The 25594-nt window shown below is 46.4% G+C and overlaps 1 protein-coding gene across 3 annotated transcripts in view; it reads right to left on the bottom strand.

Moving 5' to 3' along the window:
* SPIN1 (spindlin 1) overlaps window positions 1-25594 on the bottom strand; it is a 271264-nt gene that overhangs the window by 236415 nt on the left and 9255 nt on the right. The window lies entirely within an intron of this gene.

The raw sequence follows: 25594 nt of genomic DNA on the forward strand, positions 1-25594 counted from the left end.
ACAATACAGAGGGAAAGTAACCTCTCTGGAAGACTGTACATTTGGATGGGGTGGAGTAAGTTTTAATATGAAGCAGGGATGTGGGGAATTTGCCCTAGCTGGCATCCAAAGTCTCACCCAGTTGCTTTTTCATTCTCTCATGGTAGGAGAAAATGCAAAGAACAGGAAGGTTTATTGGCCTAGGTGGTGTTACGTCAATGGTTAGACTTGATCTTAGAGGTCTTTTCCAACGAAAAGAATTCTAGGATTATATGATTAAAGGCACAGTGCAAATGTACATATCCATGCTGTTACAGAAGGTAATAGAACAGTCAATTACTACCACTTTGCTAAAAGTCTTATTTTAGATAGTCATTGTATATCAAACCATTGGTATTTTGAGTGCCAAATACCATTTGACATCCAGTTCTCAACTATACAGTTTAGCTGACACCAATAGAATAGAATTAACCAGGTTGGAAGAGATCTTCAAGATTATCGAGTCCAACCTATCACCCAACACCATCTTATCAACTAAACCATGGCACCAAGAGCCTCATCCAGTCTCCTCTTAATCACCTCTATTGATGGTGACTCCTCCACATTCCTGAGCAGCTCATTCCAATGGCAAATCACTCTTTCCATGAAGATCTTCTTCCTAACATCCAGCCTAAACCTCCCCTGGTTCAGCTTGAGACTGTGTCCCCTTGTTCTGGTGCTGGTTGCCTGGGAGAAGAGACCATCATCCACCTGTCTACAACCTCCCTTCAGGTAGTTGTAGACAGCAATAAGGTCTCCCCTGAGCCTTCTCCTCTCCAGGCTAAGCAACCCCAGCTCCCTCAGCCTCTCCTCATAGGGCTTGTGCTCCAAACCTCTCACCAACTTTGTTGCCCTTCTCTGGACACGTTCTAGCAAGTCAACATCTTTCCTAAACTGAGGGGCCCAGAACTGGACACAGTACTCGAGGTGTGGCCTAACCAGTGCAGTGTACAGGGGCAGAATGACCTCCCTGCTCCTGCTGGCCACACTGTTCCTGATACAGGCCAGGATGCCATTGGCCTTCTTGGCCACCTGGGCACACTGCAGGCTCATGTTCAGCCTACCATCGACCAGTACCCCCTAGTCCCTTTCTGCCTGGCCACTCTCCAGCCACTCTGACCCCAGCTGCATGGGGTTGTTGTGGCCAATGTTAGAACCCGGCACTTAGATGTGTTAAATCTCATGCCGTTGGATTCTGCCCATCTGTCCAGCCTGTCGAGGTCCCTCTGCAGAGCTGTCCTACTCTCTAATAGATCAACTCCTGCCCCCAGCTTGGTGTCATCTGCAAACTTAATGATGAAGGACTCAATGCCCTCATCCAGATCACCGATAAAGATATTAAAGAGCATGGGGCCCAGTACTGATCCCTGGGGGACGCCACTAGTGACTGGCTGCCAGCTGGATGTGGCACCATTTACCACCACTCTCTGGGCTCAGCCCTCCAGCCAGTTCCTAACCTAGCGCAGAGTGCTGCTGTCCAAGCCATGGGCTGACAGCTTGGCCAGGAGTTTGCTGTGGGGGACAGTATCAAAGGCCTTGCTGAAGTCCAGGTAGACTACATCCATAGCCTGCATACACATACCTGTCAACCCTGAAGCAATATTAATTTTGATGTTATGTTTGGGGGGGAAAGGTCTGCCATTTGAAAGACCACTGTAAATCTCTTTGGCTCACCATTTGCCATTGAACATAAGTAACAAGTTCATCTGGAACATGTATTTTCAGACCTTATGTGGAGATTTGAGCCTTAACTGCGACTTAGGAGCTCAAATGGGCACAAGGCTGGGAATCGATCCCGCACTCCCCCCTCCTCCCTCCCAACACAGAAGGAAAAAGCAAGGGAAGGAACAAATCCACCAAGAAATAATTTGGAGTTGGCTTGGAAGTAGAGAGGTAAAGACTTTTCTTTAAACAACATATATATATATAACAATAACAGGTAAGGTTCACAAGGGCAAGGAACACGGATGGATGGGAGGGGGAAAAAAAAACAAGAATAGAAAACCAGTCTCTCTCTGAAGAGGCACGTAAGCAGCAGGGAGAAGGATCAGGCCTGACCACGTGGCAGAGAAGCAGGAAAGCAGCTGCAGTAGCTCTTATCTAGGAAAGGCAGTGTCAAGGGTTAAAGGGGAAGGCTGCAAAGCCTTCTTCCCCCCCCCGTAAGTAAAGGGAAGAAAATTGAAAAGGAAAAAAAAACCACAGCCGGATTAGCAAAGGAATGTGCTATATTTACAAAGCAGTTTAGGGAATGCAGGTTTATATACAGAATTTACAATATTTATAATATATACAGAAATATACAACAAAGTAACACAGAAATGAGATTCCCTCCTCTGCTGAGGAGGGTTTCCCACCCCTGTACCCCCTTCTCTCCCCCTTTTCCCCAGAGAGGGTTAGAAAGAGAGAAAAAGGAGCAATTGTTAATTAAAAGCAATTATATGGTTAGAGCAAGTGGGTTAGTAGAAGCCTTATCTTTTTCCAAGGTCAGTCTGGCCGAAAGCCCAGAAAGCTGCGAGCTGCGCAAGGAAGGGGAGAAAATGCAAGACTGAAACTGAGTGAGACAAGTCTCACTGGGAATCAAAACTGAAGGCAGTGCTTCTGCTTCTGCACCAATGAAATTAGTTTAGACCTGTCCTTTGTTTATAAACATTCAGCCATGGTGTCCCTTTTCTTAAAGGCACCGCCTCAAACGGTCACAGGCAGGAGCCAAGAAGAGAGCTAATGGCTGCAATGTTCTCCCTTTTGTACCCTATCTGGGCAGGGAGGGGGAGTGGAACAGACTTAGTTTCCCAGGGGGAAAACGCCCTGCAGGGAGGGCAAAACACTCGCAAGCCCTCCCACCCCCATTTTCAGGATGGGTGTTAACCCATCACAATCCACCCCTCTATTCCACTTCCACTCTCCTCTCACAGCCCCTTCATCCAATCTTGACACGTGGTATTCAAATCCTCGATGCAAGTCCCTTGTTATCCTGGCTTGCTCTCTCTCAGGGCAGTCTCTCACAGAATCACCAAGGTTGGAAGAGACCTCAAAGATCATCAAGTCCAACCTGTCACCATAGACCTCATGACTAGATCATGGCACCAAGTGCCACGTCCAATCCCCTCTTGAACACCTCCAGGGATGGTGACTCCACCACCTCCCTGGGCAGTCCATTCCAATGGTGAATGACTCTCTCCATGAAGAACTTTCTCCTCACCTCGAGCCTAAACTTCCCCTGGCACAGCTTGAGACTGTGTCCTCTCGTTCTGGAGCTGGTTGCTTGGGAGAAGAGACCAACCCCCTCCTGGCTACAAACACCCTTCAGGTAGTTGTAGACAGCAATAAGGTCTCCCCTGAGCCTCCTCTTCTCCAGGCTAAACAATCCCAGCTCCCTCAGCCTCTCCTCGTAGGGCTCATGCTCAAGGCCTCTCCCCAGCCTCATTGCCCTTCTTTGGACATGTTCAAGTGTCTCAACGTCCTTCTTAAATTGAGGGGCCCAGAACTGGACACAGTACTTGAGGTGTGGCTTAACCAGTGCTGAGTACAGGGGCACAATGACTTCCCTGCTCCTGTGAAGGGTTAAAACTTGGAGAGCAGAGCTCCAAGCACTGCTAGACTGATAAGAGGAGACAGTGTTAGCCTTGATGGCTCATAAACCATGGGAACATAATGCAGCACTGTAGTTGAAAGAGCACAGATACCTGATTACAAATGGTTATTATGACCTGAAATTGTAAGACTTCACACATATCATAGATTGTTATAACAGAGTCCCTGATCTCTTATTTTTTCTTTGATGCTTGCTAAAACCCTGAAAAGATATAGGTACCCGTGTGATGCATTTTCTGTAACCAATCACAAACGGCTTCTTTGTTATGTTAGCTTTTATAAAGAAAAGATTTTGCATAATAAAGTGGACACTTGGCCTGAATCAGGCTGAGCCCTGTCTCTTAATCGCAGCAAATGGTGACCTCCGATGTGATAGGGGTGATGAAGCGCTAAGCCTGCCACGTATTTCCTTGGAACTTTGAATGAGATGTTGAAAGGAAGCAGGAAAAGCCAGCTGGCCAGAACAATTCTTCCCGCTGGACGAGAGGTGAGCCGTGGGAAACATGGGGAACCAGGAGAGTTCCTCAGAAAGAAACGCTTATGAATTAATGCAAGAACTCCTTAGAAAGCATGGCAAAGTTATCTGTGACCGTGACCTTAAGGAGATGCTGGAGTGGGTGCAGAAGAAAATCCCAACAGTTACAATATCTAGTATGTTTACAAGTGAAATTTACAAGTGAAATTTGGGATCAAGTGGGGGTGAAGTTATGGGATGCTGCTACCACAGGGAATGTTGAGGCGCAGCGTATGCTCCCATGGTGGCAGATTATATTTGAGATGCTTAAAGCACAAGAAGGAACTCGGAACAGAGTATTGAGGGAGCTCAGACTCCTCCTCCATTACCCTCTAAGCTGCCACCAAAGCCGAAGCTGCGGACTGAGACTTTGGGTACATATGCAGCAGAATACCCCACCGAGGAAGACCTCCTAGATCCAGGTCCTGTCTATCCTGAACGGGAACCAGACCTTTATCCCCGGGATCCTCACGATGTGTAGGCTTCTATTAAGCGCCAAGCTTTGCGGGATGGAGACACTGAGGTTGCTACAAGAATGGTGGCTCCTGTACTGTATGTGGGAAGAGGGGGTAACCCTCAATGGGAGGCTTTGTCCTTCCCTGTAATTAAAGAACTCTGTTGTACTGCCACTGAGCATGGGCTCTCTTCTCCTTATTTCGCTAATCTTTTAACATCTATACTCGACAATCACGTAATGACACCATATGACTTAAAATCTATAGCACAACTGTTGCTAACTCCGTCTCAGTATACTTTATGGGAGTTCCAATGGAGAAAAGGGCTCCAAACGCTCTTACTTACATATGTGGGACATGGCAATCAGGCTTTAGCGGCACTCACGTTGGATCACCTCATCGGCACTGGTCAACACACCGACCCGGCAGCGCAAGCCCGTGATTGCCTACGGGAAGCCCTGGAAGCATCGCGAGAGGAGGCACGAAAGGCTTTTCTTAAAGTTCCGGACTTTCAAAAGCCACAAAAAGTTTTTATGAATATTGTTCAGGAACCGCGGGAACTTTATATGCAATGCATAGACAGGCTTAAACTGGCCTTAGAACACCAAATCAATAGTGGGGAGGCAAGGGAAATATTACTGTTGAAATTAGCTGCGGAAAATGCAAATGCATATTGTAAAAAGCTGTTAAAATCATTGCCTAATCAAAACCCCACTTTGCTAGAAATGATTGAAGCATGTAGTATGATAGGTACGATGGAACATAGGTATGAAGCTATGGCTGCATCTTTTGCAGCTATAAATGGTCCAATGAATACAGGAGTTTATTATGGTTGCGGGAAACTGGGTCATCTCAGAAAGAACTGTTTGGTAGCTAATACCAGAGCCAAACCTAAAGCGCCCGGGATTTGCCCTAAGTGCCAGAAGGGGAGGCATTATGCTAATCAATGTTGATCGAAGTATAATTTTCAACAGTCAATTACTACCACATTGCTAGAAGTCACAGTATCACAGTATCACAGTATCACTAAGGTTGGAAGACACCTCGAGGATCATCGAGTCCAACCTATAAACACAGACCTCATGACTAGACCGTGGCACCAAGTGCCATGTCCAATCTCCTCTTGAACACCTCCAGGGATGCTGACTCCACCACCTCCCTGGGCAGCCCGTTCCAATGATGAATGACTCTCTCGGTGAAGAACTTTCTCCTCACCTTGAGCTAAACTTCCCCTGGCACAGCTTGAGACTGTGTCCCCTTGTTCTGGAGCTGGTTGCCTGGCAGAAGAGACCAAACTAACCAGATAAGAAACTAATTCTTGCATATGCTTTGAGCTAACAGAATTTCCTCCTTAATAATTACCTTTTCTGTCTCTAACGCTTTTTGGGGAAAAAGGGAGGAAGGGAAAGAAGGGGGTATTTTAGGGGGACCCTCCTCACTAGAGGAGGGAAGGTTTTCTGTGTAATGTTCTTTGCTGTATATTTCTGTATATACTGTAAATACTGTATATTGTGTATATAGTCATCTGCATGTCATCCGGCTTGAAAATATTGCTTCTCCATTTTTTTTGCTTCTCCGACTGAGTTAGCCGTGGTTTCTTTGTGTGGGGGTGTGGTGGGTTGAGAGAGAAGGCCTAGCTTTCTCTCCCCCACAAAGACGAAAAAAACCCACAGCCAACTCAGCTGGAGAAGCGGAAGGAATGCTATATTTTACAAGCAATGTGGAAAGGCAGGTTAGATACACAATCTATACAGTATTTACAATATATATACAGAAATATACAGCAAAGAGAAAAAACAAGAATACAGGAACGAAATTCCCTCCTCCAGACAGAGGGGGGTTCCCCCCCTGTACCCCCTTCTCTCCCCCTACCTCCCTTTTTTCCCAAAAAGGGTTAGAAAGAGAGAAAAAGGTAGTTACAAAGAATGCAGAATTTTAGTAGGCCTCATGCAAATTAGTTGCTTATCTGTTCAAGGTCGCTCTGGCAAGGAGCCCAGAAGCAGCCAAGCTGGAAGGGAGAAGGAAAGGAGCGAACTGAGAAAAAATTCCAACTGCACTAAAACTTAAAACTGCATTCTACTAATCTACCAATGAAAATCATTTAGAATATTGATGTTTTCATTGTCTTCACCAAAACATTCAACCAGAGTGTCCCAGCACTGTCCCTTTCTTAAAGGCACAGCCTCAAACTGTCACAGGGGGTGTGGTGGTTTAGGCTGGGTGCTGGCCCGGATGCCACTGCACAGACCACACCTGCGAGGTCCCAATGGGTGGGCCCGGCCCAGGGGGTGTGGTCACAGGAAACCAGGTATTCCATTTCACATAATGCCCTGCTCCCCTATAACACATCAGTGCGGAGTCTTCATTTCCTCTTTCATCTCCTCCTGCTGCCTAGGTAAAATGGCATGAGCCGCCTCCCTTGGGCTTGCCCAGACCCAAGTCTGGGGTGGGGGGGGAGAAAGAGCCCCAGGGGGTAGTTTTGGGAATAGAATAGAATAGACCAGAACAGGTTGGAAGAAATGTTCAAGATCATCACGTCCAACCTATCATCCAACACCACCCAACCAACTAAACCATGCAACCAAGCACCCTGTCAAGTCTCCTCCTGAACAACTCCAGCGATGGTGACTCCACCACCTCCCTGGGCAGCCCATTCCAAAGGGCAATCACTCTTTCTGTGTAAAACTTCTTCCTCACCTCCAGCCTGAACCTCCCCTGGCACAGCCTGAGACTGTGTCCTCTTGTTCTGGTACTGGCTGCCTGGGAGAAGAGACCAACCTCTGCCTCTCTACAACTTCCCTTCAGGTAGTTGTAGAGAGCAATAAGGTCACCCCTGAGTCTCCTCCTCTCCAGGCAGAGCAACCCCAGCCTCTCCTCATAGGGCTTGTGTTCCAGGCCCCTCACCAACTTCGTTGCCCTTCTCTGGACTCGTTCCAGCAAGTCAACATCCTTCCTAAACTGAGGCGCCCAGAACTGGACACAGTACTCGAGGTGCGGCCTAACCAGTGCAGTGTACAGGGGCAGAATGACCTCCCTGCTCCTGCTAGCCAGTGTTCCTGATGCAGGCCAGGATGCCATTGGCCCTCCTGGCCACCTGGGCACACTGCAGGCTCATGTTCAGTCTACCATCAACCAGCACTCCCAGGTCCCGCTCTGCCTGGCTGCTCTCCAGCCACTCTGACCCCAGCCTGTAGCACTGCATGGGGTTGTTGTGGCCAATGTGCAGAACCCGGCACTTGGATGTGTTAAATCTCATGCCTTTGGACTCTGCCCTTCTGTCCAGCCTGTCAAGGTCCCTCTGCAGAGCCTCTATACCCTCCAGCAGATCAACTCCTGCCCCCAGCTTGGTGTCGTCAGCAAATTTACTGATGATGGACTCAATGCCCTCATCCAGAATGTCAATAAAGATGTTAAAGAGCACAGGGCCCAGCACTGATCCTTGGAGCACACCACTAGTGACTGGCCACCAGCTGGATGTGGCACCATTCACCACCACTCTCTGGGCTCTGCCTCCAGCCAGTTCCTAACCCAGCTCAGAGTGCTCCCGTCCAAGCCATGGGCTGACATCTTGGCCAGGAGTTTGCTGTGGGGGACAGTGTCAAAAACCTTGCTGAGGTCCAGGTAGACTACATCCACAGGCTTCCCCACATCCACCAGGCAGTCACCTGATCATAGAAGGAGATCAGGTTTTTGAAATTGAAAGGTTAGTAGAAGGAAAAAAAAAAGTAAGGAAGACATAAGAAAAATTATTGTAGAGGATTTTGAGGGAAGAGGAATTGAAATAACAAAAGCACAATGGGAAATGGTAAACAAGCTAACTGAGGAAGCAGAGAAGAGACTCCGAATGAAATCTTAAAGTGGGTTAAGGAATCTGTGGGGCTCCTGAAGAATGTAACTGCTGCCAAGAAGACATAACACCTGGCTGCTGGTTGCACCCAGTAGGCTAAGGAGGCAGAGTTAACATATACTGGTGGAGCCTAATCTTGATCCTAACCCTATTTTTGTATAAGGAGTCCAATCAAAATCAAAGACCACGTTCCCATGTGTGGATAAATTCTCTTCTAATATTAGTAATGACAGGTCATTATGGAGCTAAGATTATAACATCATCTGAAGTAAAGGTATGAGAACAGAACACTTATCTGCAGTTGTTGAAAGGGAGCACAGTCAGCTCAGTCAGTGGAGCATGAGACTCTTAATCTCAGGGTCATGGGTTCAAGTCTGCATCAGACAGGCAGTAGTGTCCTTTTACTGTTGGATATGTTCCCAGCTACCTGAGAATTCAGCACACAGGTTTCCTTTGATAGGGACAGTCTTTCCTGATGTAACAGAAATACAAAAAGCATTCCAAAAGCCCAGCAACTTGAGGATTGTACCAAGATTCCACAATCTCAGTTAAGGGGGAGATTACAATTTGAAGAACCCTTGGATGTAAATATACCTGTACCTTGTATCCAGCGATGTTGGAAGACAACTATAGGCAGGAATAAAGGGGAAATAGGACTGACCCTGGATGTGGAGATGTAATTTTTATAGGGCAGTATTTAAAGTGTTCACAATTTATTAGTTAGGAAGAAGGAAATATGGGGAGCCATGATCAGACCAGAAAGAAAGAACACATACCTAAAGGATGGCTGATACCTATTGGGTCAGGATGGTATTGGATATGTGATAAAAATGCTTATAAGGTATTACCCTTAAGCGGGTAAGGAAGATGTGCTATAGGACTGGCCTATCCTCATATCTTTACAGTAAATCAGCAACAGGAATTACTCAGGAGCTTTGCAAGAAGAACCAAGAGGGGAGCAAATCCACTACCAACCAGGCATAACAAGTTTCATAGTTTTGCTAGGAGGTTTCTACCTTGGCTTGGGGTTAGTGAACTTGAAAAAGCAATAGTAAATTTTTCTGCTACAGCTGAAATTATGATGAATGCAAGCATAGATGCAATAAAAGCTCAATAGCTTGAAGTCAATAGTCTCTCAAAACAGGTTAGCTTTGGATTTCTTACCTGTTGTATGTGTAGTCATAAATGTAAGCTGTTGTAGTTATGTTAATCTGTAGTTTTGTTAAGTGATTGTACATCACAATCAAATATTACATCAGATTTCTTTGGCTGATACTTCTTCTGGATTTAAAGAAATATGGGATAAGTTAACTTCTTCCTTATCGAATATAAGTTGCTTTAAACAATTGTTTGTAATACCTGTTGGAATAATTGTAATACTGATCTGTGTAATTCATGGTAATTGTTGTTTTAAAATGGTAAGACCTTTAGGTAAAATTGTTTATGCCAATAAGTTACAAGCATATGGTTATGATCTGAAGGTGATCAAAATAGAGGAACTTAATTATGATCCAATTAAGAAGGTTCTGAAATATATGGAAATTTTAATGCAAATCAATGGTGACAAAAAGAAAATGGGGGATTGTTATGAATATACTGGTGATTTGTGTTAAAATTATAAGACTTAGAGTGCACTGGGATTGGGGGTCAGGATCTTGTGAGGCCTGTTTGGAGGGTAAAGGGAAAAAAACCTATCTTGCAGACTTGCAAGGATACTGTCTGGTTAATTAGAGACGTCACGGCTGAGAAGGAGCTGTCTTGAGGATAAACATTCAGAACTAGGAATTTGTTTTCTTCAGATAAGAAGCCTGCACAATTGGGCATGTGTGAAGGTGGATGCTTTGACCCTTACCACACTGAATGTAGGGAGAAGGGATTTGACCATCTATTCTAAGACTCATTATGATATGCCTGCCTACTATTTAGCATAAGTTTGCTTATGTAGATGATGTAACTATATAAGATGAAGAAAACTATTGTAAGGTTGCTTTTTGGGGGAAGTTTTGTACCCTCACATGCCCAACCAGTTGCTATGCTTGCTTTTATTGCTTTTATTGCCTTTTTACGATCTTTTGGTGCCAATAAATCTGTTACCAAAAACTTTTACCTGGAGTCATCTATAACAAATAGTGTGGGCCCCCTCAGAAAGGAAAATGGCGATACTGGCTTGATGGCCGCACCCAAAGAGTGGCTGTCAATGGGTCCATGTCCCAGTGGAGGCCAGTGACAAGCGGAGTCCCTCAGGGATCAGTCCTGGGACCTGTCTTATTCAACATCTTTGTGGGTGGCATGGACAGTGGCATTGAGTGCACCCTCAGCAAGTTTGCTGATGACACCAAGCTGTGTGGTGCAGCAGACACGCTGGAGGGAAGGGAGGCCATCCAGAGGGACCTTGACAGGCTGGAGAGGTGGGCACAAGCCAACCTCATGAAGTTCAATAAGAGCAAGTGCAGGGTCTTGCATCTGGGTCGAGGCAATCCCAGGCACAAATAGAGGCTGGGCAGTGACTGGCTGGAAAGTAGCCCTGAGGAGAGAGACTTGGGGGTGCTGGTGGACAAAAAGCTCAACATGAGCTCTCAATGTGCACTTGCAGCCCGCAAAGCCAATCAGATCCTGGGCTACATCAGGAGAAGTGTGGCTAGCAGGTCGAGGGAGGTGATCCTCCCCCTCTACTCAGCCCTGGTGAGACCCCACCTGGAGTACTGTGTCCAGTTCTGGAGCCCCTATTACAAGAGGGATGTGGAGGTGCTGGAACGTGTCCAGAGAAGGGCCACAAGGATGATCAGAGGGCTGGAGCACCTCTCCTATGAGGACAGACTGAAGGAGTTGGGGCTGTTCAGTCTGCAGAAGGGAAGGCTCCGAGGTGACCTAATTGTGGCCTTCCAGTATCTGAAGGGGGCCTACAGGAAGGCTGGGAGGGACTCCTCAGGATCTCAGGTAGTGATAGGACTAGGGGGAATGGAATGAAGCTGGAGGTGGGGAGATTCAGGCTAGATGTGAGGAGGAGGTTCTTCACCATGAGAGTGGTGAGACCCTGGAATGGGTTGTCCAGGGAGGTGGTCGAGGCCCCATCCCTGGGGGTATTTAAGAGCAGGCTGGATGAGGCTCTATCCAGCCTGATCTAGTGTGGGGTGTCCCTGCCCATGGCAGGGGGGTTGGAACTAGATGATCCTTGTGGCCCCTTCCAACCCTGAATGAAACTATGAAACCCTAATTTTCTTCCTGCAAGACCTCGCAACATCCTTAGACTTTTTATGGGTTGCCTCACCTTTCTTCCAAAGATGATACACCCTCTTTTTTTCCCTTAGTTCTTTTAGAAATTCATTACCCATCCAGGCTGGCCGTCTGCCCCTGCGGCTCATCTTCTGGCACATTGGCACAACCTGTTCCTGCGCCTTCAACAGTTCTTCCTTGAACTAGTCCCAACTCTCCTGGACCCCTTTGTTTTTAAGGGCTCTTTCCCAAGGGACCTTCTGCATTAGTTCCTTGAGTTGCCTAAAGTCTGCCCTCCAGAAGTCCAGAGTGGAGGTCTTCTTGCTACCCCTCTTAGCTTGACTGAATACTGAAAATTCAATTATCTCGTGGCCACTGGCCCCTGAACCACCCTCCGACCACCACATCACTCACCAGCCCTTCCGTATTGCTGAAGAGGAGGTCAAGCATAGCCTTACCCCTGGTAGGGTCACGCAGCACCTGGGATAAGAAGCTGTCCTCCATGCACTCTAAGAACCTCCTAGACTGCCTCCTCTCTGCTATGTTAAGATCCCAGCAGATATCAGGTAGGTTGAAGTCGCCCATGAGAACAAGGTCAGGCAATCTTGAGACAGCCTTAAGCTGCCTATAGAATGACTCATCGACATCTTCCTCCTGGTTGGGTGGTCTATAACAGACTCCAACCAGGATGTCTGCCCTGTTGGCCTTCCCTCTAATTCTCACCCACAGGCACTCAAACCTGATGGTCCCTGATCTCTAGCTCAATGGCATCTAGTGCCTCCCTGATGTAAAGGGCCACCCCTCCACCCTTTCTTCCTTGCCTGTCTCTCCTGAAGAGCCTGTAACCGTCAATTGCAGCGCTCCAGTCATGTGAGTCGTCCCACCACGTCTCTGTGATGGCAACTACATCATAACTTTCCTGCTGCAGCAAGGCTTCCAGCTCCTCTTGTTTGTTGCCCATGCTTCGTGCATTAGTGTACATGCACTTCATCCGGGCTGCTGGTTTCACCTCTGGCTCTAGCTTATTACCCCCAGACTCCTGCCTGGGGGGACTGGTTTCAGCGTCTTCCCCTTTCGAATCTATTTTAAAGCCCTATCTATGAGACCTGCCAATTCCCTTCCTAGAATTTTTTTTCCCTTTGAGGGATAGGCCATTCTCGTACACTCTGATCATTCCCCTTCTCTGGGACAGATGTACTCCATCTTTTGCCAGCTGACCTGGTGCAGTAGAAAGTTTTTCAAGATCGAATAACCCAAAATTCTTTTGACTGCACCAGCCTCTAAGCCACTTGTTGACTATAGCTGCTGACCTGTTCCTTATGGTATTCCCCCCTGCAACTAAGGGTATAGATGAAAAAATTATTTGTGCACCTGACACCTCAACCAGATCCCCCAGGGCCCTAAAGTCATTCTTGATAGCCCTGTGAATTGTGGTTGCAACATCATCATTCCCTAACTGCATAACTAGTTAGAGATAGTAGTCAGAGGGCTGCACCAGACCAGGCTACCTTCTGGTAACATCTCCAACCCTAGCTCCCAGGAGGCAACAAACCTCCCTGTGAGTAGTGTCTGGCCGACATATGGGGCCCTCTATTCCCCTCAGGAGGCAATCGCCAATAACAATTACCCTCCTCTTTTTTTTTTAAGGGAGCAAGTCCTGATGCTGGGGGAAGGCTGTTTAACCTTAGGCTGATTTGCCATAGGCTGTTTTGCCACAGGGAAAACCCCAGATGGTGTGTCCTCCAGCATCAGAATCACCTCACCCTCGATCTCCAATGCCCTGTACTTGTTTTCCAAGGGCAGTGGGGAAGGTGAGGGGAGGCAAGCAGGTTCAACCTTGCGTCTTTTGAGAGGAGCCTGCATCCATTCCCCTCTGCTTTTTGGATAACCAGCCTCTGCTGTGTACCCCCAGGTGGGTATGGGACGATCCTGGGTATGTTCTGGGATCTCTCTCTTCTGTCACAGTGCTTGTGGGTCTCTGTAAAAGTTTCAATGTTGTTTTTTTTGTTTCCTCATTTAAACTTTCCACCATTCTTTTGCAATCCGATTGAGTCGTTATTTCTGCACGTGGTAAGAGAATTTGGTCACCCAAACCATGACGGGGGGGGGAACTGAACTTTCTCTCACTACCACATAACTTATTGGTCGCCCAACAAGAGGCTTGTGGATAATTGCTGTCCAGAAGCAGGGCAAAATTTGTTTGATTTGTTCTCTTCTTGGATCGGAGTTGCAAAAATGAAAGTGTTTAGGATTTTAGAGCGACTAGTCTTTTCAATTTCTAGTGTATTAATTTATAAGTATTTCCTAGGACAAATTTGTGATCGTTCAGGCAGGTACTTAATGTATAAATTATACTTATGGTTTAAGGAACCAGGGAGCTGCACAGTTTCCCTATGTTCCAGGAAGGGATAGAGATCTCAGCTGCTTGGATCCCCACAAGTCCATGGGACCAGATGGGATCCATCCTAGGGTGCTGACAGAGCTGGCAGATGAGCTGGCCAAGCCACTCTCCATCATTTTCCAGCAGTCCTGGCTCACTGGAGAGGTCCCAGAAGACTGGAAGCTGGCCAACATTGTGCCCATCCACAAAAAGGGCCGGTTGGATGAGCCAGGGAATTATAGGCCTGTCAGCCTGACCTCAGTGCCAGGCAAGATTATGGAACAGGTCATCCTGAGTGCAATAACACAACACTTACAGGATGGCCAAGGGATCAGGCCCAGCCAGCATGGGTTTAAGGAAGGACAAGTCCTGCCTGACCAACCTGATCTCCTTCTATGATCAGGTGACCCACCTGGTGGATGTGGGGAGGCCTGTGGATGTGGTCTACCTGGACCTCAGCAAGGTTTTTGACACCGTCCCCCACAGCAAACTCCTGGCCAAGCTGTCAGCCCATGGCTTGGACGGGAGCACACTGCAATGGGTTAGGAACTGGCTGGAGGGCCGAGCCCAGAGACTGGTGGTGAATGGGGCTACATCCAGCTGGCAGCCAGTCACTAGTGGTGTGCCCCAAGGATCAGTGCTGGGCCCTGTGCTCTTTAACATCTTTATTGATGATCTGGATGAGGGCATTGAATCCATCATCAGTAAATTTATGGATGACACCAAGCTGGGGGCAGGAGTTGATCTGCTGGAGGGTGGAGAGGCTATGCAGAGGGAACTCAACAGGCTGGACAGATGGGCAGAATCCAACGGCATGAGATTTAACACATCCAAATGCCTGGTTCTGCACATTGGCCACAACAACCCCATGCAGTGCTACAGGCTGGGGTCAGAGCGGCTGGAGAGCAGCCAGGCAGAGCGGGACCTGGGGGTACTGGTCGATGGCAGGCTGAACATGAGCCTGCAGTGTGCCCAGGCAGCCAAGAGGGCCAATGGCATCCTGGCCTGCATCAGGAACAGTATGGCCAGCAGGAGCAGGGAGGTCATACTGCCCCTGTACACTGCACTGGTTAGGCCACACCTCGAGTACTGTGTCCAGTTCTGGGCCCCTCGAGTTTAGGAAGGATGTTGACTTGCTGGAGCGAGTCCAGAGAAGGGCAACAAAGTTGGTGAGGGGTTTGGAACACAAGCCCTATGAGGAAAGACTGAGGGAGCTGGGGCTGCTTAGCCTGGAGAAGAGGAGACTCAGGGGTGACCTTATCACTCTCTACAACTACCTGAAGGGAGGTTGTAGACAGGTGGATGATGGTCTCTTCTCCCCGGCAGCCAGCACCAGAACAAGAGGACTCAGTCTCAGGCTGTGCCAGGGGAGGTTTAGGTTGCATTTTAGGAAGAAGTTCTACACAGAGAGAGTGATTGCCCATTGGAATGGGCTGCCTGGGGAGGTGGTGGAGTCGCTGTCATTGGAGGTGTTCAGGAGGAGACTTGATGGGGTGTTTGGTGCCATGGGTTAGTTGTTTAGGTGGGTTGGATTGGTCGATGGGTTGAGCGCAATGATCTTGAAGGTCTCTTCCAACCTGGTTTGGTTTGTTATTATTGTTTATTAGGTGTAAGATTCAGCTTCTCTATGATCAGTGTCTGGGATTCCATTGGCTTAATAGATACGGAAATGTAACAGCTACAACTGTCCTGAGATACAGGAGTTTAAGATTCCAGTAGGTGAAAGAGTAATTTTAAGTGATGACTGGGATCCAAACGTGAATTATTTTATGTGTGTAATTTGGCTGCTCGTGATAGTGCTTATGTACTTGTTATATGCACTGTACCAGGAGAAGAAGGTATCTAAAACTTACTTTGTTAGTAAGCATAGACCAAAGAAAAGGAAGCATAACTCTAATTTAACCCCAGAGATTTCTAGTGATGAGGAGAATGGAGAATCTGTATCAGTTAAAAACAGAGCTAAACAGGCTATTGGAAAGGCTGCTTTCAAAGGTGCTGTTGGTGATTCTGGCAATCAGCCAGCTGCAGCTCCTAACATGGCGGCTCTCATTTCCTCGGCAGCCATTAGAGGGGCCATTTCCTTCTTTTCGGCAGGACTTGAAGTATCCTCCACAGCAGCTGATCCATCTCAAAACCTGTCAACTTCTGTTAAAGCAGCTGTAAATTCAAACACAGCTCCAATTAAGCAAGTAGCAGTTTTACATACAAGAAGTAAAAGGTGCAAAGCTGATCCAGGAGCTGATGGGGGAGAGCAGCCACTGCTGATGAGGTAACTTCTGCCAAAAAAGAGTCTGCTGAAAAGGAAGAGAAGGTTTGTCTTAAAGATATAGCTGAGTTATTGAGATCATCACTAGATGGAGATGCAGGGCAAATTGAAGGTCCTGGTAGGACAGCAACCAGTGGAGGTGTTTCTGAGCTTAAAGAGATCCTTAAGAGAGTGTCAGCAGGATTATGGGGACAACATGTTCAGGAAGAGGAGGCAGAGGAGGGGGATAATAGAGATAACAGAATCTATTGGGATGTGTACATCCAGTGGCCTGGCACTTCACAATTTCGGAAGTACAAGGCCTTGGTTGACACAGGAGCTCAGTGCACCATAATGCCATCAAATTATCAGGGATCAGAGTCCATGAGTATTCTGGGAGTCACTGGTGGATCTCAAGAGTTAAGTAACGGGGAGGTTGATATAAGTTTAACTGGTAAACAATGGAGGAAGCATACAGTTGTGACCGGACCTGACTCACCTTGTATTTTGGGAAATTATTTTCTGAGAGAAGGGCGTTTCAAACACCCTAGAGATTACAAATGGGCTTTTGGAGTAGCTTCTGTAGAAGGTGATGAACAATTGAGACTGTTAGACCTGAGCTTTCTGATGAATCTGCAGTTGTGGGACAACACAAGATACAGGACATTAAAATGCTGGTTGCTTCTCAGACTGTGCATCACAGACAATACAGAACCAACCGTGACTCTTTGTTGCCCATGCAGAATCTGATTCGTCAGTTGGAGAGTCAGAAAGTCATCAGCAAAACTCATTCACCTTTCAACAGTGTGGCCTGTGCAGAAGCGGAATGGAGACTGGCGTCTGACAGTGGACTTCCGAGCCCTGAATGAAGTAACGCCACCTATGAGTGCATCAGTACCAGACATGATGGAACTCCAGTATGAGCTGGAATCCAAAGACGCCACATGGTATGCTACCATAGACATTGCTAATGCTTTCTTCTCTATTCCTATAGCAGAGGAATACAGGCCTCAGTTTGCTTTCACCTGGAGAGGAATCCAGTACACTTTCAACAGATTGCTAACAGGCTGGATACACAGCTCCAGCATCTGTCATGCAGTAATCCACGATGCTCTGGAGAAAGGTGGTGCTCCAGAACACATCCAGTTCATCGATGATATCATCGTCTGGGGTAAAACTGCTGAGGAAGTCTTCAAGAAAGGTAACAAAATCATTGACATTCTTCTGGATGCGGGTTTTCCCATCAAGCGAGACAAGGTGAAAGGACCTGACAGAGAGATTCAGTTTCTGGGAGAGTGGTGGCAGGATGGACGCCAACACATTCCAGTGGATGTGGTAAATAGAGTCTCTACCATGGCAAATAACATGAACAAGCAAGAAACTCTAAGTTTCTTGGGGATAGTGGGATTTTGGAGACTGCCCATTCCTGGATACAGTCAGATTGTGAAACCTCTGCATGATGTGACTCAAAAGAGAAACAGTTTCCACTGGGCACCTGAAGAGCAAGCAGCCTTTGACCAGATAAAGCAACAGGTAGTAAAAGCAATGGGTCTGGGACCTGTCTGAGATGGTCCAGACAGTAGGAACATTTTGTACACGGCTGCAAGTGACAATGGTCCAACCTGGTGCTTGTCGCAAACAGCTCCAGGTGAGACACGTAGACGACCTCTTGGTTTCTGGAGTCGAGGTTACAGAGGTTCAGAAGCACATTGTACTCCAACAGAAAAAGAGATTCTAGCTGCCTATGAAGGAGTAAAACCAGCTTCTGATGTAATTGGAACTGAATCACAACTTCTCTTAGCTCCCAGATTACCAGTTTTGAATTGGATGTTCAAAGGCAAAGGTTCCACACCACATCATGCCACAGATTCCACCTGGTCCAAGTGGATGGCACTTACAGCACAAAGAGCTCAATGGTGTCACCGGTTGACACTGTCCCCTTAAGAAAGGGAATATGGTGGACGGAAGTTGGTAAACAGAAAGAATAATCTAAACTAATTTCATTGGTGAAGTGGGAGGAAGCACCTTCTGAACTGGGAGTGAACTGGGCATTTCCAGCGCTTCTCTGTCAGTCTTGCTTCCGCCTCTTCTTCGTGCTGCAGCTCTCTCTGTGCTGGGCTTTCTGCCAAGGCCTCGGCCTTGAAGACCTGATAAAGGCCGGTATTAACTCCCTTCCAATTAACACGAACTGCTTCTAACATTTTTTTTTTTTCCCCCTCTCTTTTCTCTCTCTTTCTATCCCACTCTGCGGAAAAGGGGAAAGAGGGGAGACCAGAGGTGTGAAACCCCCCTAAGCCGAGGGGGGAACTCTCATTTCTGTGTTACTTTATTGTATATCTTTGTATATAGTGTAGATATTGTAAATTTGTAAATATTCCCCTGCAAATACTACACTGCTTTGTAAATATAGCTCCACTGCCTTGCTAATTCAGCTTGTAAGATTTTTTTTCCTTTCCCTTCAATTTTTTTTCCCTTTTACCTTACAAGGGGGAAGGGAGGAGGCTTCTTGGCCTTACCCTTCCAACCCACCACATTTTTTTTATTGGCGCCCAACGTGGGGCAGATAATTAGTTTAATTTATTTTGATTCATTTAGTGTTTTCCAGCTGAATTAGCAAACATGAAGGTATTGTGGTTTGTGGAGCGATTATTCTTTTCCATTTTTGGGGCTCTGGTTTACAGATATTGTTTGGGTTTGATTTTGGATTACCTGGGTAAATATTTGGTGCGGACAATTTATATGTGGGTTATGTATAGAGTTAGATTATGGTATGGAAAATGCATGGATTTCTTATGGCCAGTGAGATACAGGAATGTTACCTCCACCACTCTCCCAATTGAGATAAAGGGTTTTAAGATTCCGCCTGAGGAGAGAGTAACTTTAGGTGATGCCTGGGATCCAAAAGTGATTTATTTGATGTGTATAAATCTGTTGCTGGTGATGGTAACTGCATATTTACTGTTCTCTCTGCGGCGAGAAAGAAAGATATCCAAAGCTTGTTTTGTTATTAAAACTAGATCAAAAAGAAAACGCCGTGGCTCTGGATCACTCCCAGAGTCATCTAGTGATGAGGAGTGTGCAGAATCCGTGTCAGTTAAAAAGAAGACTAAAAAGTTAATTGGTAAAGCAGCTCTAAATGACTTTGCTGCTGATTCTGCCAAGCTGCCAAGGGCGGCGGCTGGTATCAACATGGCGCCTACTCCTTCTACTACTCCTTCTCCTCCTTCTTCTTCTCCGTCAGCCATTAACGGAGCAACGTCACTTCCGCCCACTCCCTCGCTGGGACCGGAAGTCACTGCCCCAGCAGCTGATTTATCTCAGGACCTGTCAGCTTCCATTAAGGTGGCTGTAAATTCAAACACAGCTCCAGTTAAGGTGGCTGTTTTAAAGACTAGAGGTGGAAAGGCCAAAGATGGAGAAGAAGAGCTGGAGACTGATCCTGGTGAGGGGCCCTCTACTCTAAAAGATCCCGCTGAGGAGGAAGAGAAGGTTTGTTTTAAAGATATAGCTAACCTAGTGAGATCAAAGCAGGATGGAGATGAAGTTAGGAAAGCAGCTGGCAAAGGTGGTTCTCAGCTTAAAGAGATCCTTAGGAGAATGACAGCAGGATTATATGGACAAAGAATTCAGGCAGACGAGGAACAAGATGATATTTCAGAATGCTCGTCACCACGGGAGGAATTGCGTAATGTCCGTAAAGACTTCACCAGGGCAGATAAGGAGCCAGTTCTAGCTTGGCTTAGTAGGTGTTATGATACAGGTGCTTCAGCTCTAACAGTTGGAGGCAAGTCAGCAGCTCAGTTAGGAAATCTCTTGAGGGATAATGGAATAGACAGACATCTAGGCAGGGCTCTCGGTAAGGTTAATCTGTGGATACGCCTTTTAATGGCGGTTGCCCTGAGATACCCTTCCCGAGACGATCTTCCATGGAACCCTAAACCCTGGACTACCATAGATGAGGGAATTAAGCGCTTGAGAGAATTTGCTGTTAGAGACATACTCTATGGTGAACATGAAACTCTGAATCCTGATGACATTCCTGTGGGTATTGGTCTTGCTAAAAAGATCATCAAACTTGCTCCTTCTAATTATGCAAACATTCTGGCAAGCAGAATTGTGTCAAGAAGTTATGGTGGAGCTTCACCTAGGGTTGGCCAATTCAGTGATCAAATGAGACAATTGGAGGATAGCATGACACGTGGTTCTTTGGTTTCGGCCATTAAAACGATGTCTGGTGATATTCAGAGTTGCATAAGAGAGTTAAAAGATGAATTTAGAAATTCCATATCCCAATTGGCACAAAGGGATAATTTCAATTCTTCCTCCAGGTGGATACAAGTTTCATCTGTGAGGAATACACGTCCTCCAAGGAGGTCATTCCAAAACAGGACATTCCAAAACAGGTCATTCCAAAATAGACCGCCAAGGCAATCACGTAGAACTATTTGGATAACTCTGCATGATCAGTTTGGTGAGAACATGAACCGCTGGGATGGCCAACCAACTTCTAATCTTTTCAGGAGACTGAGGGAATTGCAAAGTGGCAGAACCCGAGGTAGCGATACCAGAAGGGTAGCTGTTACTTCCACAGTTCCCCAGAACGACTCTTATGGCTCCAACAGTGGCTCCAGTTATAACATGCAAAGTTATAACCCTGCAAACTATGTGCAATGCACATGTACGCATGTTCCCCATAACTAGGGGTGCCCTGCCTCCCGCCAGGGGGAGGAGAGGGATAACAGAGATAACAGAATCTATTGGGATATGTACATCCAGTGGCCTGGCACTTCGCAATTTCGGAAGTACAGGGCCTTGGTTGACACAGGAGCTCAGTGCACCATAATACCATCAAATTATCAGGGATCAGAGTCTATAACTATTCTGGGAGTCACTGGTGGATCTCAAGAGTTAAGTAAGGTAGAGGTTGATATAAGTTTGACTGGTAAACAATGGAGGAAGCATACAGTTGTGACGGGACCGGACGCACCTTGTATTTTGGGAATTGATTTTCTGAGAGAAGGGCGTTTCAAAGACCCTAGAGGTTACAAATGGGCTTTTGGAGTACCTTCTATAGAAATTGATGGACAAAAATTGAAGCTATCTGCCAGACCTGAGCTCTCTGATGAATCTGCAGTTGTGGGACAACATAAGATACAGGACATTAAATTGCCGGTTGCTTCTCAGACTGTGCATCACAGACAATACAGAACCAACCGTGACTCTTTGTTGCCCATGCAGAATCTGATTCGTCAGTTGGAGAGTCAGAAAGTTGTCAGCAAAACTCATTCACATTTCAACAGACCAGTGTGGCCTGTGCGGAAGCAGAATGGAGACTGGCGTCTGACAGTAGACTACCGAGCCCTAAATGAAGTGACACCACCTATGAGTGCAGCAGTACCAGACATGATGGAGCTACAGTATGAGCTGGAATCCAAAGAGGCCAAATGGTATGGTACCATAGACATTGCTAATGCATTTTTCTCTATTCCCATAGCAGAGGAATGCAGGCCTCAGTTTGCTTTCACCTGGAGAGGAATCCAGTACACTTTCAACAGACTGCCAATGGGCTGGATCCACAGCTCAAGCATCTGTCATGCAGTGATCCACGATGCTCTGGAGAAAGGCGGTGCTCCAGAACACATCCAGTTCATCGATGATATCATCGTCTGGGGTAAAACTGCTGAGGAAGTCTTCGAGAAAGATAACAAAATCATTGACATTCTTCTGAATGCAGGTTTTGCCATCAAGCGAGACAAGGTGAAAGGACCTACCACAGAAATTCAGTTTCTGGGAGTGCGGTGGCAAGATGGACGCCGACACATTCCAGTGGATGTGGTAAATAGAGTCTCTACCATGGCAAGTCCCACCAAAAAGCAGGAGACCCTACGTTTCTTGGGGATAGTGGGATTTTGGAGACTACACATTCCTGGATACAGTCAGATTGTGAAACCTCTGTATGATGTGACTCGAAAAAGAAACCATTTCCACTGGGGACCTGAACAACAAGCAGCCTTTGACCAGATAAAGCAAGAGGTAGTTCAAGCAATGGGTCTGGGACCTGTCCAAGATGATCCAGACATTAAGAACATTTTGTACACGGCTGCAAGTGACAATGGTCCAACCTGGTGCTTGTGGCAAAAAGCTCCAGGTGAGACACGTGGACGACCTCTTGGTTTCTGGAGTCGAGGTTACAGAGGTTCAGAGGCTAATTATACTCCAACAGAGAAAGAAATTTTAGCTGCCTATGAAGGAGTAAAAGCATCTTCTGAAGTGATTGGAACTGAATCACAACTTCTCTTAGCTCCCAGATTACCAGTTTTGAATTGGATGTTCAAAGGCAAAGGCTCCACACCACATCATGCCACAGACTCAACATGGTCTAAGTGGATGGCTCTGATAACACAGAGAGCTCGAATGGGAAATCTTGAAAGACCTGGTCTACTGGAGGTGGTCACAAGTTGGCCTGAAGGGACTAGCTGTACCAAACCTCCAGAGGAGAGAGTAACTCGTGCTGAGGAAGCTCCTCCTTACAATGACCTTTCTGATGATGAAAAGAAGTATGCTTTGTTCACAGACGGTTCCTGTCGCCTTGCTGGAAACAAGCGAAGGTGAAAGTCTGCAGTGTGGAGTCCAACATGCTGAGTTGCAGAGGCGAAAGATGGAGAAGGAGAATCCAGTCAGTTCGCAGAGGAAAAAGCTGTCCAGATAGCTCTCGACGTGGCTGAACGTGAGAGATGGCCAAAGCTTTATCTCTACACCGACTCATGGATGGTAGCCAATGCTCTATGGGGTTGGCTAAAGAACTGGAAGAAGAGTGGTTGGCAGAGGAAAGGAAAACCCATTTGGGCAGCCGACCTGTGGCAGGACATTGCTGATCGAATCGAGAGAATTCCAGTGAAGGTGAGACACATCGATGCTCACATTCCTAAGAGCAAAGCTACTGAGGAACAGCAACACAACCATCAGGCAGATCTAGCTACAAGAGTTTCTCAAGTAGACATGGACTCTAATCTTGATCTCGACTGGAAACACCGAGGTGAGATATTCTAAGCTCGGTGGGCTCATGATTCGTCAGGACATCAAGGCAGAGATGCGACATACCAATGGGCTCGTGACAGATGCATGGACATTTCCATGGATGCTATCACACAAGTCATCCATGACTGTGACATTTGTGCTGCTATTAAGCAGGCAAAGCGAATTAAGCCCTTGTGGTATGGTGACAGATGGTCCAAGTACAAGTATGGTGAAACTTGCCAGATTGACTACATCACTCTACCACATTCTCGTTCTGGTAAGCAGTATGTGCTTACTATGGTAGAGGCAAACACTGGATGGTTGGAAACTTATCCAGTTCCACATGCAACTGCACGCAACACCATTCTCGGTCTGGAGAGACAGATCCTGTGGAGACACGGGACTCCAGAGAGGATTGAGTCAGACAACGGAACTCATTTTAAGAACAACCTTGTAAAGAACTGGGCAAGAGAGCACGGTATTGAGTGGATATTCCATATTCCCTACTATGCACCAGCTTCAGGGAAGACTGAACGCTACAACGGTTTGTTGAAGACCACTCTCAAAGCCATGGGGGGTGGATCTCTGAAAAACTGGGAAAAACATTTAGCACAAGCAACCTGGCTGGTAAACAGTAGAGGTTCAGTGAACCGAACTGGACCTGCACATTCAGATTTGCTACGGAAAGTAGAAGGTGATAGAGTTCCGGTTGTTAGAGCAAAGAATCTGTTAGGTAAAACTGTTTGGGTATTTTCACCCTCAGGAGAGGCTAAACCTGTCCGAGGGGTGGTTTCAGCTGAAGGTCCGGGTCACACTTATTGGGTAATGCAAGAGAATGGTGAAATTCAGTGTATTCCACAAAGAAATTTGACTTTAGCTGAAAGAGATTAATTTCAAACTGTTGTACAGCTACACCGCGTCCAAAGGAAGAATCCACGATGAATCTACGGTGCCCGAACCCTGAGATCCCTGAGAGGCCTGAGTCAACTATGAGACCCTGAGATTTCCTGTTTCCCTTTTCTTTGCTTCGTCGGCGAAGAAATGAACTGTTTTCCATTTTTCTCATTTTCTGGTTTTCTTGGACTTTTGAATCATCTACATCTGAACATAGCCGGAATGGACTATGAACTTTACTCACGAACGGTAAATATCGTTTTGGATTGGATGGACAGTATGAACGGCCAATGAAATTGTTTAGAAGGGGTGGACTGTGACCGTTTGAGGCTGTGCCTTTAAGAAAGGGAATATGGTGGACAGATGTTGGTAAACGAAAGAAGAATCTAAACTAATTTCGTTGGTGAAGTCGAGGAAGCACCTTCTGAACTGGGAGTGAACTGGGCATTCCAGCATTTTTCTATCAGTCTTGCTTCCGCTTTTCCTTCGGGCAGCATCTTGCAGCTCCTGGGCTTTCTGCCAAGGCTTCGGCCTTGAAAACCGATGAGCTACCAGGCCTGTATTAACTGCTTTCCAATTAACACAAAACTGCTTTTAAATTCTTTCTTTCTCTTTCTATCCCACTCTGGGGAAAGGGGCAAAGAGGGGAGAGAGGAGGTGGGGAACCCCCTCTGCTGAGGGGGGAACTCTCATTTCTGTGATACTCTATTGTATCTCTTTGTATATACTGTACATATTGTAAATTTGTATATATTCCCCTGCATATCCTACATTGCTTTGTAAATATACAGCTCCACTGCTTTGTTAATTCAGCTGTGAGTTTTTTTTTCTTTTCCCTTCAATTTTCCTTCCCTTTACTTTACAAGGGGGAAGGGAGGAGGCTTCTTGGCCTTACCCTTCCACCCCACGACACTAACCCAAAAACATTCTGTGATTTAAGTGTACCAGAGACTTAAGCAGTGTTCCAGCAGGCATTGTTTGACACAGCATTTGAAAAGGATTGTAAGAAAACTCAACAGAAATGTGTTGTGGGCATGAAAATGCTTACTGATTTTGGGGTAATTTCAATCAGTTTAATTTATTGACAACTAATAAAATTCTTATTACTGAAATAAATCAATCATTAAAAAAAAAAAAAAAAAAAAAACCACCACCAAAACAAACTACGTTCACTCTCAGAAATCACAAAATTCCAGAACGATTCACACTGAAAGCACTTCTGGAAGTCATCTGGTTCAATATCTATGCTCAAACAAAGCCATCAAGAGACAGTCAACCACTACTACATTTGGATGTATTTTTTATATCTGCAATATATGGAAGACAATGCCAGGGATGGGGAGGAAGAACTGCCCATTGTAAGTGAAGATCAGGTTCGTGATCACCTGAAGAACCTGAAAGTGTTCAAGTCCATGGGACC

Source organism: Melanerpes formicivorus, unplaced genomic scaffold, assembly GCF_026170545.1.
Source record: "Melanerpes formicivorus ecotype bairdi unplaced genomic scaffold, bMelFor1.0.p_v2 SCAF_31, whole genome shotgun sequence".
In the NCBI taxonomy this organism is placed as follows: domain Eukaryota; kingdom Metazoa; phylum Chordata; class Aves; order Piciformes; family Picidae; genus Melanerpes; species Melanerpes formicivorus.